The 10684-nt window shown below is 44.3% G+C and overlaps 1 pseudogene; it reads right to left on the bottom strand.

Moving 5' to 3' along the window:
• Positions 1 to 9197: 9197 nt before the first annotated feature.
• On the bottom strand, positions 9198 to 10437 carry LOC138419152 (guanine nucleotide-binding protein G(I)/G(S)/G(T) subunit beta-1 pseudogene; annotated as a pseudogene).
• Positions 10438 to 10684: the final 247 nt, after the last annotated feature.

The raw sequence follows: 10684 nt of genomic DNA, 5'->3' as shown, positions 1-10684 counted from the left end.
CAAATGCTTTTTAGGTGATGAGGTGCCTTTTTAAAGTTTAGTTTTAGTTTTAATTATTCTAAGCATAGATTCAAAAAGAACTTCTTGTGATTCATGTCAAAGTGTGTTTGCCTATATTTTCCTCAATAAGATTAATCTTCTGTCCATTTAACTCTTCAAGCTATTTGGATTTTTTCTTCTGTAAGCAGTTAGGGAGAGACGTAAATTCTTCCCCTTTCCCCTTGTTTAACGAAGCTCCTCCCTGTCCATCCTGACTGTTAACAGCTTACATTGCCAGCATCAGTGTATGAGACTTCCCATGTCTCCACGTCCTCTCTGCCATTTTATTAGTAAACCTTAGGACATAGGCCACTCTGAGCTGGGTGAGGTGAGATGGTCTTGTAGTTTTGATTTTAATTTCTTTAATAATAAGCTATGTGAGCATATTTCATGGGCTTTATAGCCACCTGGATGTCTTCTGGGGAGAAATATCCATTTAGATCTTTGCCCTCCATCACTTTTTTAATTGAACAGCATGGGTTGTTTGCATATTTGGGGGATGAATTCCTTATTTTCACCTTGGTTGTAACATTTTTTTATCCTGAGGGTTATTTTGTTTTTCCTTTAGGGTTCCCCTCCTTTTAATCTCTGGTTCCTCTGCCTTGTCTAAATGCAACTTGAACATCTGGAAGTTCTCAGTTTATATACTGTTAAAGCCTTGCTTGGAGAGTTTTGAGCATTACTTTACTGGTGTGTGAGATGAGTGCAATTGTACAGTAGTCTCAGTATCCTTTGGCATTGCCTTTCTTTCAGATGGAATGAAAACTGACCTTTTCCAGTCCTGTGGCCACTGCTGAGTTTTCCATATTTCCCTGCATATTGAGAGCAGGACTTTAACAGCATTATCTTTTAGGATTTGCAATAGCTCAGCTGGAATTCCATCACCTCCACTAGCTTGTTCATGGTGATGCTTCCTAAGGCCCACTTGACTTCGCATTTCAGGACGTCTGGCTGTAGGTGAGTGATCACACCATGGTGGTTATCTTGGTCATTAAGATTTTTTTGGATAGTTTTTCTGCATTTTCTTGCCACCTCTTCTTAATATCTTCTGCTTCTGGTAGGTCCTTACCAGTTCTGTCCTTTATTTTGCCCATTTCTGCATGAAATATTCTCCTGGTATCTCTAATTTTCCTGAAGCGATTTCTAGTCTTTCCCATTCTATTGTTTTCCTCTATTTCTTTGCACTTATCACTGAGGAAGGCTTTCTTATCTCTCCTTGCTATTCTTTGGAACTCTGCATTCAAATGGGTATGTCTTTCCTTTTCTCCTTTTACATTTTTGATTTGCAGTTTTGATTTACATTTCTATAACATTTCACAAAGTTGAAAGCTTTTCGTGTGACATTTTTAAGAACAGTGTGAGTAAAACAGTTTGGCTATTGGCCTTGTGATCTTTTGCCTTGGTTTGACTCTTTTTCCCCTGACGCACCTAGGACATTTCTTCAGGCAGGTGTTTCTTCCTTCAGTTCAGTTCAGTTCAGTCACTCAGTCATGTCTGACTCTTTGCGACCCCAAGAATCGCAGCACGCCAGGCCTCCTGTCCATCACCAACTCCCGGAGTTCACTCAGGCTCACGTCCATCGAGTCAGTGATGCCATCCAGCCATCTCATCCTCTGTGGTCCCCTTCTCCTTTTGCCCCCAATCCCTCCCAGCATCAGAGTCTTTTCCAATGAGTTAACTCTTCGCATGAGGTGGCCAAAGTTTCTTCCTTAGAGCCCTTCAGTCCTGATAAAAATGAAGTGCCATCGCAGGGGACTTTCCGTTGCTGTTCCAAAAGTGGCCACAAGGCGGCAGCATTTCCTTATGCTGCACAATTAGGTGTTTATTACGGTTAACTTTTATTTTCTAACGAAGTAGAGTTGATTTCTGTTGTTTGTTTTAGGTAGCCAGGAACTTGATTTTGTTATACATAAAGGTACATCTATTCTCCTATTTTTCGGGGTCTTTTCCCATATAGGTTCTTTGAGTGTGTTGAGTAGACTTCCCTGTGCTATTCAGTAGGTCCATTTCAGTTATCTCTCTGACAATTAGTAGTGTGTATTTGTAAGCCCCAATCTATTATTGTTCCCCTTCCCCAACCTTAAAAAAAAAATCGTAAACTCGTGTTTCTATGTCTGTGAGTCTGTCTCAGTTTATGAATTGGTTCACTTGAGGAATCTGTAGATTCTCCCTGTATGTCATCCTTTGCTTTCCCTCTCTGACTGGCTTCACTCAGTGTGATAAATCTCTCGGTCCATCCATGCTCCTGAAAATGACTTTTTCTTTCATTCGTTTTGATGGCTGAGTGGACTGCAGCGTTTTGATGGGCAATTTCCTCGTTATTTCTCTGTTGATGGACAGCTTGGTTTATGCTCTGTCTTGGATATTGTCAGTAATGCTGCCCTGAAAATAGGGGTGCAACTATCATTTTCAGTTTTGATTGTCTACTGATCTAAGACCAGGAGTGGGCTTGCCGGACCATGCGGTAAGTCTGTTTAGTGTTCTAAGGAACCTCCATACTGCTTTCTCTTGTGGCTGCACCCACCCTTTTCCATCCCCGCCCACAGGGTAGGAGGAGTCCCTGTTTTCCTTGCCCTCTGCAGCATTTCATCCTTGGAGATCTTTTGGAGGATGGCTCTTCTGAGGGGCGTCAGTGATAGCTGGTTGCAGTTTGATTGGCATTTCTGTAAGAGTGGTCTTGAGCATCTTTTCATGTGCTTTGTGGACATCTGGGTGCCTTCTTTGGAGAAATGTCCGTTTAGATTTTTGCCAGTTTTTCTCCTGGGCTGATTCTTTTCTTGATCATGAGCTGTGGGGGCTTCCCTGGTGGCTCAGCTGGTAAAGAATCCGCTTGCAATGCAGGAGACTTGGGTTGGATCCCTGGGTTGGGAAGATCCCCTGAAGAAGGGAAAGGCGGCTCACTTCAGTATTCCGGCCTGGAGAAGTCCATGGGCTGTACAGTCCATGGGTCACAGAGAGTCGCACACAGCTGAGCGAGTTTCACTTTCACTGTGTGAGCACTCTGTGTCCTTGGAGATGAATTCCTTGTTTCTAACTTCAGTTGCAAATGTTTATTTTCCCATTCTGAGGGTTGTCTTTTTCTTTCCTTCAGGGTTGCCCTTCCTGTACAAAAGCTTTTCAGGTTAATGAGATGCCTTTTTAAAGTTTTGTTTTATTTTGAAATATTCTGAATGTAGATCAAAAAAAAAAAATCTTGCTGTGGTTTATTTATGTAAAGTGTGCACTGCCTATATTTTCCTCTAGAGGTTTAGAGTAATTTGTCCCTCCAGGTAACTCTTTATTCGATTTGGAGTTTGTGTGTAATCGGTTAGCCAGAGATGTAAATGCTTTAACTTTCCCCTTGTTTAAGGGACCTCCACCTGGTCCTCTATCGTGGCTGTTAAGAACTTACATTCCCAGCATCAGCGTAGGAGGGCTTGCTTTTCTCCACAAACTCTCCAGCCTTTATTTTTTCTAAGGCTTTTTGACAGAGTCCATTCTGACCAGTACGAGCTCATATATCATTGTAGTTTTAATTTACATTGCGATAACATTTCACAAAGTTGAAAGCTTCTCATAAGATATTTTTAATACCAGTGTGAGTAAAACGGGCTTCGGAGATCGACCTCGTGATCTTTTGCCCTGTTTTGAAAATTTCCCGGACGCACCTAGGACATTTCTTCAGGCAGGTGTTTCTTCCTTAGAGCCCCTCAGTCGTCGTGAATAGGAAGTACCCTCAGCCCAGGATTTTCCATTGTTGTACCAATAGCGGCCACAAGGCAGCAGCATTTGCTTATGCTGCACAATTATTCATTTCAGTGAATTTATTTACTGCTGTTAATTTTTATTTTCTATTGAAGTAGAGTTGTTTCTGCTGTGTTTGTTTTAGGTTGACAGGAACTTGATTCAGTTATGCATAGAGGTATATCTATTCTGATCTTTTCCAGAGTATTTTCCCATATAGGTTCCTTCAGTGTGTTTTGTACTTTCGTGTGCTATTCAGTAGGTTCATTTGGATGATCTGACAGTAAGTAGTGTGTATCTGTTAATCCCTGTCTTTTATTGTCTCCCTTCCCCAACCTTTTTAAAGAAATAATCATAAACTTATGTTTCTAAGTCTGTGAGGCTGTTTCTGTTTATGACTTGGTTCATTTGAGGAATTTATCAATTCCCCATGTGTGTGATAGTTTGCTTTCTCTCTCAGACTGATTTCGTTCAGTATTGTAAACTGTCAGCCCATCCGTGCTCCTGAAAATGATGTTTTTCCATTTGTTCCGATGGCTGAGTGTATTCCAGTGTTTCGATGGACAGGTTCCTCTTTATGTCTCTATTGATGGACACGTTGGTTGATGCTCTGTCTTGGAGATTCAATAATGCTGCCCTGGAAATAGGGGTGCAAGTATCATCTTGAATTATGCTTTTCTCTGGATATAAAGCAAGGGGTGGCCTTGCCAGATCAGGTAGTAAGTCTATGTTTACTGTTGTAAGGAATGTCCATACTGTTTTCTTGTGGCCGCCCCCACCCATTTCCTTCCCTGCCCACAGTGTGGGAGGATTCCCTGTTCCCCTGGCTCTCACAGCATTTAACCTTTGTAAGTCTTTGGGGGGCTGTATGAGGGGTGTGAGGTGATACCTCATCGAGGTTTTAATTGACATTTCTGTAAGTGTGGTCCTGAGCATCTTTTCATGTGCTCTATGGCCATCTGGATGCCTTCTTTAAAATGTCCTTTTAGATCTTTGCCTGTATTCCTGCTGCGTTCTTTTTTTTTTTTTTTTTTTTTAAATCTTGGGCTGCATGAGCATTTTGCATCTTTGGAAACCAATTCCTTATTTTTAAGTTCGGTTGCAAACATTTATTTTCCCATTCTGAGGGTTGTCTTTTTCTTTCCCTTAGGGTTACCCTTCCTGTGCAAAACTGTTTTAGGTTAATGAGGTGCCTTTTTTTTTTAGTTTAGTTTTATTTTTAATAATTCTGAGTATAGATCTGTCACGCGAGTGTATGTTCCTCAATTCTTTGTCTCAACACAACAAAGATTTGGAGTGACAGACATTAAAACCCACTCAGCATGTCACAGCTCTCAGGTCTTGGATAGACCATTTTATAGCTCTCAGTTCTCGAATGGATCATGTTATAGCTCTTAGACAAATCAGTGTTACAGCTCAGTGTTACAGCTCTATTTTACTTAGAAGATAGCAGGAAAATCCATCTTCAAGGCGTGAGGGCACGTTGATCTAAAGACCGGAGGAGACGAGCACCCCAGCGTGCCGGAGAGAGAGCGAGCTGGCTTTGGCCCCTCTGTTTATATGTTTCTCTCTCCCTGGGCCTGTCCTGTGTAAGTTGGGCCAGCCAGGAGTGTTGCTTGGTTTCCCTGAGGTCCTCACTCCGGTCCTCGGGCCTTCTTTTGTTTCCTTTTCGCGGGCTTTTCCCTTCCTTGTCTTGTAGCCGCCGCCATTTTGGACTCCTTTTCCCTTTTCTACCTAAGAGACCCAAAAAGAGCTTGCTGTGATTTATGTCAAAGTGTGTTGTGCATATATTTTCCTCAAGAGATTTAGCGGAATCATCCCTACATAAAACTCTTGAATCGATTTGAAATTCCTTCATCTGTAAGTGGTTAGGGAGAGATGTAAATTCTTTCGCTGATCACAAGTTGAAGGACCCTCCACTCCGTCCTCTGTCGTGGCTGTTAGCAACTTTCAGCCCCAGCATCAGTGTAGGAGGGCCCCCTTTTCTCCACAACCTCTCCAGCCTTTATCGTTTTTAAGGCTTTTTGACAAAGGCTGTTCTGACCTTTATGAGCTGATACCCCTTGTACTTTTTTGAGTTACATTTCTGTAACATTTCATAATGCTGAAAGCTTTTCATGTGATATTTTTAAAAACAGTGTGAGTAAAGCTGATCTTTTGAGATGGGCCGTGTGGTCACTGGCCCTGTTCTGAATCTTCCCCCAGCCCACCGAGGGCCTCAGCTGAGGACGGGTGCGTCTTCCTACAGCCCTCGGTCCTGATGCCTGTTAAGTGCCGGTCTGCAGTTTTCTCACTGTTGTTACCAAAAGCGGCCACAAGGTGGCAGCACATCACGCTCCGCTGTTTTGTTTTGTGGGCTAAATTAATATTTATTTTCTCTTGGAGTAGAGTGGATTTCTGCTGTTGTGCTTGTTTCAGGTTTACAGGAACTTGATTCAATTATATAGAGAACTGTATCTATTCTTTTTCTGGTTTGTCCCAGGTCGGTTCTTTCAGTGTGTTCGGTAGACTTCTCTGTGTTATTCAGGAGGTCCTTTTGGATTATCTACCTGATAATAGGTTATAAGTATATGTTAACCCAAAGCTGTTAATGTCTCCCTCTCTGTACCTGTTTTGTTGGTTTTTTTAAATAATCATAAGTTGGTTTTCTAAGTCTGAGAGTCTGTTTATCTTTATAAATTCTTTCATTCGTATGAATTTATAGATTCCACCCGTGATATATTTCTTTCCCTTCCTGACTGACTTCACTCACTATGATAAATCTCGGTCCATCCATGCTGCTGACAATGATATTTTTTTGCTCTTTGTGACAGCTGAGTGATTCCCGTGTGTAGGTGGGTCAGTGACTTTATTTCTCTATCGATGGACATTTCGACTGATGCTCTTTATTGTGCTGGGCTTAGTCGCTCAGTTGTGTCTGACTCTCTGCCACCCCATGGACTGTAACCCGCCAGGCTCTGCTGTTCTTGGGGATTCTCCAGGCAGAAATACCGCAGTGGGTTCCCACGCCCACCTCCAGGGGATCTTCCCAATCTACGGATTGAACCCAGGTCTCGAATTGCAGGCGGATTCTTTACCAGCTCAGCCACTGGGGAGGCTCTCTATTAAATATTGTCAATATTGCTGCCTTGAAAATAGGGTTGCAAGTATCATTTTAAATTAGGTTTTCTCCAGACCTAAGGCAATGGGTGGGCTTGCCCGATCATGCAGTAACTCTGTTTAATGTGTTTCAGCAGTCTTCACACTGCTTTCTTTCATTGCCGCCCCCGCCCATTTACATCCCCGCCCACAGTGTAGGAAGACTTCTTGTTTGCCTCGCCTTCCGCATCATTTAAACTTCGTAGAGCTTTTGGAAGATGGCGGTTCTGAGGGGTGTGCGTTGATACCACGTTGCAGTTTTGATGGGCATTTCTCTAACAGTGATGTGAATCATTGTTTCATGTGCTTTATGGCCTGAGAAATCCCATGGACAGAGGAGCCTGGTGGGCTACAGTCCAGGGGGTCGCTAAGAGTTGGAGACGACTAAGCGACTTCACTTTGACTTTTCAGTTTAGTGCATTGGAGAAGGAAATGGCAACCCACTCCAGTATTGCCTGGAGAATCCCAGGGACGGCGGAGCCTGGTGTGCTGCCATCTATGGGGTCGCACAGAGTCGGACACGACTGAGCGACTGAACTGAACTCAACTGAACTATAGCGATCTGGATACGTTCTTTGAAAAAATATCCATTTAGATCTTTGGCCCATTTCTGGTGTGTGTGTGTGTGTGTGTGTGTGTGTGTGTGTTTTGTTTTGTGTTTTGAGCTGCATGCGCCGTTTGCTTGTTTTGCAGATGAATTACTTGCTGATATATTTGCTTGCAAACTTTTTTTCCACTCTGAGGGTTGTCATTTTCTTTCGTTATGGTTTCCCTTGCTGTGTAAGTGCTTTTAAGGTTAATGAGGTACCTTGCTGAGTTTTTCTTATTTTTCATTATTCTAAGAGGTGGATCCAGAGGGAATTTGCTGTGATTTATGTCAAAGCCTGTTTTTCCTATGCTTTCCTCTAATGGTAAGGAGTAATTGTCTTTCCATTTAGTTCTTTAACTAATTTGGAGTTTTTCTTTAAATGGGTAAGGAGTGTTGTAATTTCATTGTCTTTTTGCTTGTTTAAGGACCCTCCTCCCTGTCCTCTGTCCTGGCTATTAACAAGTTACGTTGGCCTTTCCAGGACCTATCCCAGGACATTTGTTGAGAACAGGTATATTTTGGTCAGCACAGGTTTTTCAGTTATTGTTACCAGAAGTAGCCACAAGGCGGCATCATTTTTCATCCTCCACTTTTTGGGATAATTTATTGTTTTCTAATAGAGTTGATTTCCGACTCTGTTTGTTTTAGGTGTACAGGAACTTGATTCAGTCATAAATAGATGAACCGCTGTTCTTTTGGGGGATCTTTTCCCATGAAGGTTATCACAGTGTGTTTCCTTCAACTTACTGTGCTGTTCAATTGGTCCTTTTAGATGACCTGTTTGATATGTAGTGATGTGAGCATTTTAATCCCTCTTAGTGTATTCCTCCTGCAACGTTTTAAAAAAATAATCATGAGCTGGTTTTTTAACTCCGAGTCTGTTTCTATTTGCAAATTATTTCATTTGCATGAATTTCTGGCTTCCACCTTTCAGTACTATTTTAGGATGTTTGCCTTTGGTCTCATACCTCAGTGATAATCTCTCAGTACATCCATGCTGCTGCTCGTGGTAGTTTTTTTTTTTTTTTTCTGAGTGTATTCCACTGTCTAGATGGGCCAGTTAGTCTTCATTTTTCTGTTGATGGATATTTTGGTTAATGCTCTGACTTGGCTATTGTGAACAGTGCTGCCCTGAAAATAGAAATGTACATATTCTTTGGAATTAGGATTTTTTCCAGATCAAAGCAAGGAGTGGTATTGCTGGAAAACGGGGTAACTCTCTATTTCGTGTTTCAAGGAGCCTCCAGATATTTTCCTTCGTGGCTGCACCCACCCATTTACCACCCTGCCCACGGCGTAAGACGGTTCCCTGTTCCCCTTGCCCTCAGCAGCACTTAAGCTTCGAAGATCTTTTGAGGATGGCCGTTCTGAGCCGTGTGAGAAGATGGCTCATGGTAGTTTTAATTTGCATTTCTTTACTACTTACTGATGATGAGTATCTTTCCAAGGGCTTTTTACCTTCTACGGGGGAGTACAGTTAACCTCCAGAAAGTGGCTTCTTGAAAGTCAGCCCTGTTTTGAATTCTCTTCATATGATTTACCCCGGAAGATTTCTTTAGGGCTGGTGTCATTTTTTTAAATTTAATTTTATTTATTTATTTTTTACCTTCTTGGTAATATTTTTATTATAGTATTTCCTTTTAAATTCATTCAAAACAAACAAAAAAGGAAAACAAAGACAATGGTCCCAGGAGGAATGCGGGATTCGTTTTAGTTATAGCACAGAGATTCTTCTCTCAGTGGGAACTGTGCTCTTGGTTTCAGCAATAAGTGAGGGGAAGGTCTTGCACTTTTGAAGTTCTGAGGGGTGCAGGGCGTCCGCGTTCGTAGGGGTAGATGGGAAATGCTATCTGCAACCGTCCAAGGCTGGAACGGTCTTCCAGTCACTGTGGCGTCCACCTGCTGTCAGGGTTAGTTCCAGATTTTGAGAAAGCTGTCCCAGGACCCCGTCACCACGGCCATCCCGTCATCAGTTACCCCCAGGCAGCTCACGCGGTTGTCATGCCCGGCCAAGACCCCTGCCCCGTCGGCTTTGAGGGCGTCCCAGACGTTGCAGTTGAAGTCGTCGTACCCTGCGAGAAGGAGGCGCCCACTCTTGGAGAAGGAGACGGAGGTGATCCCGCAGATGATGCTGTCGTGGGAGTAGGTCCTGAGCTCCTGGTCCGCACGGAGGTCGAACAGCCGGCAGGTGGCGTCGTCTGAGCCAGTGGCAAATGCGTTGCGGTTCGGGAAGAAACAGATGGCGTTGATATCGGGCTCGTGGCCGGTGAAGGTTTGCCGGCACACCCCTTCTCGCACGTCCCAGAGTTTGGCTGAAGCGTCACAAGCACCAGAGATAGTCTGGTGTCCGGAGCGAGTGAAAGGCTCATGACGTCCCCGGTGTGTCCGGTGAATGTGGTCGTCTGCTGGCCAGTCTCGATGTCCCACAGGGCACAGGTGGTGTCTCCAGAGCCGGTAACGATCTGATCGTCATCCAGAAAACGGCAGCACGACAGGTAACCTGTGTGTCCAGCCAGCTCACGATTCACACGACATTCCCTTCACGAGTTTTCAGATTGTAAATGGAGCAGATGTTATCCAGGCCTCCGCAGGCCACGGAGTTCCCAGAAGGGGCATAAGCGCACGTCATGACCCGCGAGGAGCGCAGAGGGATGGCATGGACCTTGTTTGTGGTGTAGCTGTCCCAGATAACAAGTTTACCGTCCTGCGAGGCACTGACCAGAAGCCTGGAGTCGGTGCCGCAGTGCATGGCATAGATCTTGGCCAAGTGTCCCCTCAGCGTCCTCCTGGTGCGCGTCTGGACTCTTCCCGCAGGGTCAGTGTTTGTGATCTGAGAGAGAGTCGCGTCTGCACACGCCTTCCGAGCATCTCTAATTTGGTCATTAAGCTGTTCAGCCTCCTGCCGTAACTGGTCAAGTTCACTCATCTTCTAATCTTAGTGCTCTTCAAAGCCACCACAAAGAGTCTGAGATCTTAATTCAGAAGTGCTGCTGGTCTGTTCTCCCAAACATGTAAAACTGTCTGCAACAGAGAAAAGGCTCGCCGCCTCGTCCCGCCTGCCGCGCCCGCTCCCCGCCGCCTCAGCCGCCGCTCCGGGAGGTGGTCGTGCTCCGGCCGCTCCGCGGGCTCTGCGGGCAGGTGCGCCGGCGAAGCTCGGTCCGGTCGGTCCCGCGGCGGCTGCTCCACTCCCGTGCC

The sequence above is a fragment of the Ovis canadensis genome, chromosome 14 (genome assembly GCF_042477335.2).
Source record: "Ovis canadensis isolate MfBH-ARS-UI-01 breed Bighorn chromosome 14, ARS-UI_OviCan_v2, whole genome shotgun sequence".
In the NCBI taxonomy this organism is placed as follows: domain Eukaryota; kingdom Metazoa; phylum Chordata; class Mammalia; order Artiodactyla; family Bovidae; genus Ovis; species Ovis canadensis.
The sequence above is the reverse complement of the archived record's forward strand: the minus strand, read 5'-3'. Positions and strand labels throughout refer to the sequence as shown.